The 7,217-nt window shown below is 40.6% G+C and overlaps 1 long non-coding RNA gene across 1 annotated transcript; it reads right to left on the reverse strand.

The window, feature by feature from the left end:
- Positions 1–3,853: 3,853 nt before the first annotated feature.
- Positions 3,854–5,619, reverse strand: LOC135983002 (uncharacterized). Its single transcript, XR_010600497.1, has 3 exons — positions 5,540–5,619; positions 5,317–5,431; positions 3,854–4,181 (listed from the first exon to the last, which is right to left on the reverse strand). It is a non-coding gene; the product is annotated as an uncharacterized LOC135983002 (long non-coding RNA).
- Positions 5,620–7,217: the final 1,598 nt, after the last annotated feature.

Genomic DNA, 7,217 nt, shown 5'->3' on the forward strand with positions numbered 1-7,217 from the left:
CATGCTGCTGAAAGCTAAGGTTACACAGATGAACTGTCAGAACCAAAGCATTTCCACAGCACACAAGCTGGGAACAGCAAAAAGTTTTACAAGTTTTGTTTTGTTTTTTTTTAATGGAAAACACTAGTTTTTCTGTGGATGTTGTCTTTATTTAATGGAAATTAAGTCATAGTTCTAACTACCAAAACTGATTATGTACAATTGATTTATTTCACGGGCCCCATTAAATGGTTTTAATGGAGACATAAACGGCCATTTGAGGCATAATTCCGCTTGAATAAACTTCATAGCACAAATTTTTAAAACATTGTGGCTAATTCTTTGGCAACGTAAGAAAGTACTATTACTAATCTTGCATACTACACAACTGCTAGATTTATCCATTGGCCAAGTAACCCATCTTTGTTTATTTCCCTCTGGGAAGTTCCTGAGCATGGTTAGCCAATAACTGTGTTTTTTATTAACTAGAGATGAACACTGAATCTCTCTCTCTCCAGTTTTACTTAGAGGATTTTACATCCCTGTAAAGTAGTAGCCCAGACAAATAAACTAGCTGTGCTCCCTGGGCCAAACTCATGCTGGCCCAAGGCCCTCCACAACACCTGACCCTAACATAGGGGTTACGTGAGGGCACAGCTGTCTGGGCAGTTGCACAGGGGTGCATGTGCACAACAGAAGTGTCTTCTGCAGGCCTGTTGCAGCAGGTCTATTTTGGGGTGAGCCAGGGTAGTCCAGAGACAGGTCTGAAGAGGGGCCATGGAACTGTATTTATGCACATCCATTGCCTTATGCAACCAACACAAGAGAGCTGCAGATGCTACTCCATCCTGGAGAAATAAAAGCCCCAATCGGGGAGAGAGCTGGTCTGTGAAGTAGCCCCACACCCTGGTGCTGGATTGAGGGGGTGAATTCATATCAAGCCTCAGACTCTCTGTACTCAGGCGCTATGTGGGTGGTGCATTTCACTCTCTGTACCCAATTTTGTTCGAGAAAACTTTTTTTGTTCAAGATCTGTTTCTGAGAACAGAAGCCTTTCTGCAAACTTATCCAATTCCTACTTTTACTTTCCAAAACTTGTCCTTATTAGAACAAACAACCTGCAGCTGATTATAGTAACAGCACAAAGCACTATAATAACCTATCCTATCCTGCAGTATTTGGGACTTTTACAGCAGTTTTCAAATAAGAGTTGTTTAAACAACGTTTTTTGAGGTTGCAGGCAGCACTAGTGATTGATTGAGATTTGGTTCACTACTACCCTGTCCCAGATTCTCTCTAGACCGAGGTCTGCTTTGAATTCATAACCCTGCCATTTGCGTAATTTTGACTTTGCACCAATGCACTTGAGTCATTTTATTGTGTATTTATGCTCACCCCAGCTCCTCCATATCATACCGTCCCCCACCCTCAAAAAGTGTGTTACTATTGCTAATAAAAAATAGTGGTGTTCATCCCCATATTTTGGGGATAAGTTACATTCCAGTCTGAAACATGGATATCCTAGAGCATAACTGGATGCGCTGACTGCACAGCTGATCTGTCTACCACCAGGAGGGGCTTTCGTTGATTAAGTTGTATACAATTGGACTGAGATTTTCAAAGGGGTCCGTGGGAGTTAGGTGCTCAGTTCCCATTACATTACAATATAAGTTGTGTACCTTGTACCTAACTCCTTTAAGCCCCTTTGAAAATACTAGCCCTGTTAGCAAGAGTTTCCCGTATCTGGCCATCGTTTCTGTTGCTGCACCTACCAGACATGATCAGTAGAAGGATTTTCCATGGGACAACAGATAAGTACGCTGCACTCCTTTTCCCATGCATTATGTGCATCGGCTTTCCCTGGACAGCCTTATGGGATGACTGGGTCTGCATGCTGTTGTTGGTTTCTCTTCGGTCATTCACCCCATATTCTAGGTTCTCATTCTTACCCTCTTCTCGTGGCCATTCTGTGCTTCAGGTCACCTTCCAACTATTGCTGCTACTTTTTCCTTCTGCTGATTCTAGAGAGCTACTGCTGACTTTGAATAGCTGCTACCATTCACCCACACAGCTCTGCACATGCTTGCTGTTCCCCATTTATCCCCTTTCCTGTGCTCTATGGTTTCCCAGCTTTCCATCTTATTAGCCACCTGGGGAGAGGGAAATTATAACTTATTTTAATACCTAATTCTTGTATTGCATTTTTCATCAGTACACCCCAAATCACTTCCCATAATACATTAATAACCCCCACAACACCCCTGGGAGGTAGGGATGTGCCATGTTTTGCAGATAGGAACTAAGGCACAGAAAGGCTGAATGACTTGCCCAGGGTCACATAGGAAATCTGTAGCTGAGTTTGGAGTTAAACCTGGGTCTCCCATTGCCCTAACCACTGGATCATCCTTCCTTTCTGAACATTCCTTCTGTGTGTTCTTGGCTCACCTTGGATTAGGAAGAAGAACCAATCCAGCTTTTTTTTTCTTTTGGGGGGGCTGGGTTGAGATGACTTTGATCATCATACCCAAGGGTAGGTTTCTACTTACCTCTGGGCCCGGCGGTAAGCAATCGATCTTCTGGGATCGATCCCGGAAGTGCTCGCCGTCGACGCCAGTACTCCTGCTCGGCGAGAGGAGTATGCGGAGTCGACGGGGGAGCCTGCCTGCTGCGTCTGGACCCGCGGTAAGTTCAAACTAAGGTACTTCGACTTAAGCTACGTTATTCACATAGCTGAAGTTGCGTATCTTAGTTCGAAGTGGGGGGTTAGTGTGGACCAGGCCAAAGTTACTTACACAGCCTCTATTTACTTTGATGTTAAGATGTCCTCAGCTCAGAATGCAATAGGTTGGATTTCTCCACTTCTCTTGGGTGTTTCATTCATATCTACATGTTTCAAAGAGTTTTGTTAGGTCACATGGCTTTACACTCTGCCCCACCTCAAGGACACCAGATATGTAGTAAATCTTCCAAACAGAGAGGTAAGTAATACTTTCTATATGGACACTCTGTACACTTACTGGATTTCCTCTGAGATATGTTTAATAAAACTGTTGATGGATATGGCCCAAATAATTGGACAGAAATTTACCACCTTTCTCTCAACAAAAGTTTCCGTACCTAATTAAGATTTTTTTATGCTTCTTTTTGGATAGTCTAAAACACTGCAGTGGTTCAATGGTTACTTTGATCTATAACAAACAATTCAAAGTGAGAATTATGGAATGCTAAGAATGTCAGGCACTCTGTGTTTATTATGGCACTTTAGAGATGTCCAGTACTTTCCTCCCCCAAGTCCCCAATGGCTAAATTAGGCTTCGTACAAGTCTTTAAGAGTTGCCATGCTTCTGCAGACAACAGTGTGCATCAGGTTTCACATAATAACTTGCAAGAGGCATTGTGACTGCCCACTGTGTGCCTGATTCACCACTGTTAATCTAGTTTTACACCAGGTGTTAACTCTCTCTATTCACAGTTGTGGGGAACAAAAATCTTCCAACTGGAGGTTTATGAAGTTCTATCTTTCTGAGTCTATGGACAGCACTAGTGTCCGCCCCTTTACTCATACTTTTTGCCAAGGAAATGAGTAGAAACCGGGTAAGTTTCTAATTCAGCAAACAGGTGTTTACATCATTTGACCAGCAAGGGGAAAATTACATTTTAAAACCTGTGTTAAATAGAAAATTGACTGACCGTGTTAAAATTATACAATATGCAGTGGACAAAAAATAGCTTGCAACTTTTTATTCCTTTAAAATGTAGGGGCTGTGGCCTTGTGGAGAATTCAGGGAGCATGACAGAACAAATGGTTTTCACCCTGGGTAGTATTCTTAGTCCTTGTGTTAATAGGGACTTATTCAGATTCTACACTGTGCTTGCAGTGCTGGAATTTTCCCCCAGTCCCTTGTAATGCATTAATGTCCCTTAAACACTGCCAGACCAGTGTATTGAGGCAATATCGGGACAGAATTTGTCCCTGGTTTGTTAAGGAGAAACATCTCTATCAATAGTGAGAGCAATGGATATAGAGAAAGTCACCAGCCAAGTCAATTTATTTTTGAATAAACATTCCCTTCTTTAAATTTGCTCTGCTGTGATAGACTGTTACATCTCTTGGATACGCTGTTTTCATGAGGTCCACAGGAGGCAGTTGGTGTTATGAAGTCATGAGTTTGTAGACAAATGCACTGGCATTCTTTTCAGTCCTAAGAAGGAAACACGATTTAGGAGCCCTAACAAGTAGCTGTATTTTTCTGCCCTAATTGTTTAGGATATTTGGCTAGCAGATTATTATATATCTATATATCGCAACAGCATCTTTACAACAGGAGAACACACAGTGGTAGAGAGTTGGTGCAACAAAAGATTTGTGTTCTGCCGTTGCTACAGAACTTGGCTAAATTCAAGAGATGAAAATGAAAATGTTCACAATTTCAAATACTACTTCGTTTCAGCAGGGAACAATCATCCACTGTAAAGAACAACATGCAAGGATAGATAGGCTTGGAGTGTGTTCTGTACACTTGAGAAGTTCTGGAGGACAGTCGATACTTCATTGGTCTTGAAGCTAAACATTTTCAAGGCATCTTGCCTAAATGTACTTTTGTATGGTTGTGAGTCATGGATTTTAACCAGAGCACTCTGAGAGATTAAACAGCTTTGCAACCAGCTGCTATAGGCTGATACTTGGCATAAAGAAAAAGGATAAAGTTACAGTCTTAGAAGTTTATAGGAAAGCCAATAAATGCCCTCTAACAACAATGATGCAATGACGGCAAGTGAGATGCTTAGAACATGCCTTTAAGAAAGGATCCAGAGGGAGCTATAAACAAATATGCCTTGTATACTGCTATTCATACAAAATGCTGGAGGGGGATACCCTGCTTATTTTACTGGCATTACACTGCATCTGTCATCAAGCTGGAATATCCACCATTTGTGCAACAGATCAAAGGAACTGCTACCAACAAAGAACATGGAGAATTGTTGCCTTCTCTAAATAACCTGCAGTTTAGTATATAACTAATGCGAATACTAAATATATAGTATAACAATGGCTGGACGGGCAGAGGATCAGCATGAAGGATTAATATAAAGGGGATTACTATAGCCCATGATATATACAGCATTGGGGAATTATGCATAATCAGATCCCTATCCTAAAATTACAAAAAGACACAGTTACAAGAAATCCATTAATGAAGGTAACTTTTTTAAAAATCCCCCAGGCCCGCAGAAGTGATCCACCTGTTCCCCACCACTATTAAATGGCACATTGTGGAGGAAGATGTCCACGGTACCTGAAGGTAGGCAGGACAACCCTGTACATAATTACTGTACCTGAAATTTTGCACAAGTAGGCAGCAGATGTTTGGTCTCAATCTTTCTCTGTGTGTTTTTACAGGGTCATATATCTTCCTCGCCCCCAGCAGTTACTGGTTTTCAGAATCCAAACCTGGAAGAATAGGGAGACTTATCATATATAGCAAAAAGAGCAAAATGTTGATTTTTGCTGAACTCCCTTTGTCCTCATAACTGATCGCTCAGTTAAGAAAATAAGAACCTTTCTAATTATGTTCAGGATCTTTTATCTCTGGATCAAGGGAGGTTTCCATTCAAAGACGACATGTGTTTGCATTCGGTGCCTGAAGGATAAAAGGATTTTTGTGAAATATTGGCTCTATTTATAGTCTTTGTAATATAAGAGCTAGAGGAATCCTACATTATGCCCATCATCCCAGTATCAGAGTACTGTATTGTTTTAAACACTATATTTGACTCAGTTGAAATATTAGAACTAAAGGCAACATACACCCAGGATTGCCAAACACAAACATTCAAAAACTATGAGTTAGGACCAAAAAACAAAAAAACAAAAAAACCATACATACATGACTGAGTGGCTTAAAAAGTGTGACAATTTTAAAAACAAATTTGGGGTTCTTTCAATTTTCCTGCTGGATTGGGGATCACGTTTTTAAACTTTCTCCAAAATCATGACAGCTAGTTGTTCCCATAATCACCTGACTCCAGGATGTGGGGCTTTAAGAAAGACACCAAATAGTATTAGGCTTGCAATAAAATTTCTTTTTTTCCACACACTTTATTTTTTAAAGACAGGAAATGTAATAAGTGGTTCATGCTTGTCTACTTCTCCACAGAGTTCCTAATTTAAGTTTCCTTGAGGACAAGGTATGTTATCTCTTGAATTACTGATTTCCTGTTCTTTTTGGAGTTCAGGTACAATACTATCTTTTTTTCTCTCTTCTTTCTGCTTAGCATTGCATCCTACACAAGCCCCTTCCTGCTATCCCTGATCATTCAGAAAAATATTTTCTAAACAATGAAATTTAAATTCCAAACATGATTGATTTAGGGCATGAAATAAATGTAAAGTAATCTATTCAATAGCACTGGGATGAGGGGGAGAGAAAGTCTTATATCAGGGTGTAATCCTCGTGACTTCAATAGTATGGAAGAGAATTCCTGATGTCTCTAGTTGTATGCTTGAATTTTAATATGTCTCACTTCAAACCTAGGGCACTAACTCCCATTGACTTCAATGGGCTTTGGATCAGGGTCCAAGCTGGTGCATAATGTTCAATGTTCTGTGGATATAAGATCCATTAAAATATAATTGAAGGAGAGGACTCTTTAGCATCAATCTCCAGTATGATTAAGGATGCTTAAATGAATTGCTGTGCTGTGGCAAACTGAAATCTCAGCTGCAAAGCAGTCTCTGCAGAAGGCATTGAAGTTCAGACAAGTTAATTCAAGCAGCCTTAGTTGCATTTGGTATTTATATAGGGATTTTTCACATACAGTAGCTCACAGAGAAGGAATGAATGGCAGCCTTTACCTGAGTAAGTTACAGACAATCAATATGCATCTGTAGTAAATGGGCTACTTAATTTTTAATGCCTCAGTTTTTGGGTGCCCAACTTGAGACAAATAATAGGGGTCTGGTTTTCAGGAAGCATCTGACCCCATTATCTGACAATCGGGCCCCTTTAAAATGTTTCAAGTTGGGCACCTGTAACTTTACGGCTTATCCATTCCTAACGTAGAGGTTTGGGAAACCAAAATATGACCCACCACCCAGTGCACCAATAGCATAGGATAGTGAATAAGTACAAGTGGGGCATCTGCATGGCAGACTCTTAAGACTGTTCTCTTGCACCCTAATACACATGAAGCAAAAATAGTTCTCCAGGCTGCTCTTGATGGTCCCACCATGGAGA

This window comes from Chrysemys picta, chromosome 4 (assembly GCF_011386835.1).
Source record: "Chrysemys picta bellii isolate R12L10 chromosome 4, ASM1138683v2, whole genome shotgun sequence".
In the NCBI taxonomy this organism is placed as follows: Eukaryota; Metazoa; Chordata; order Testudines; family Emydidae; genus Chrysemys; species Chrysemys picta.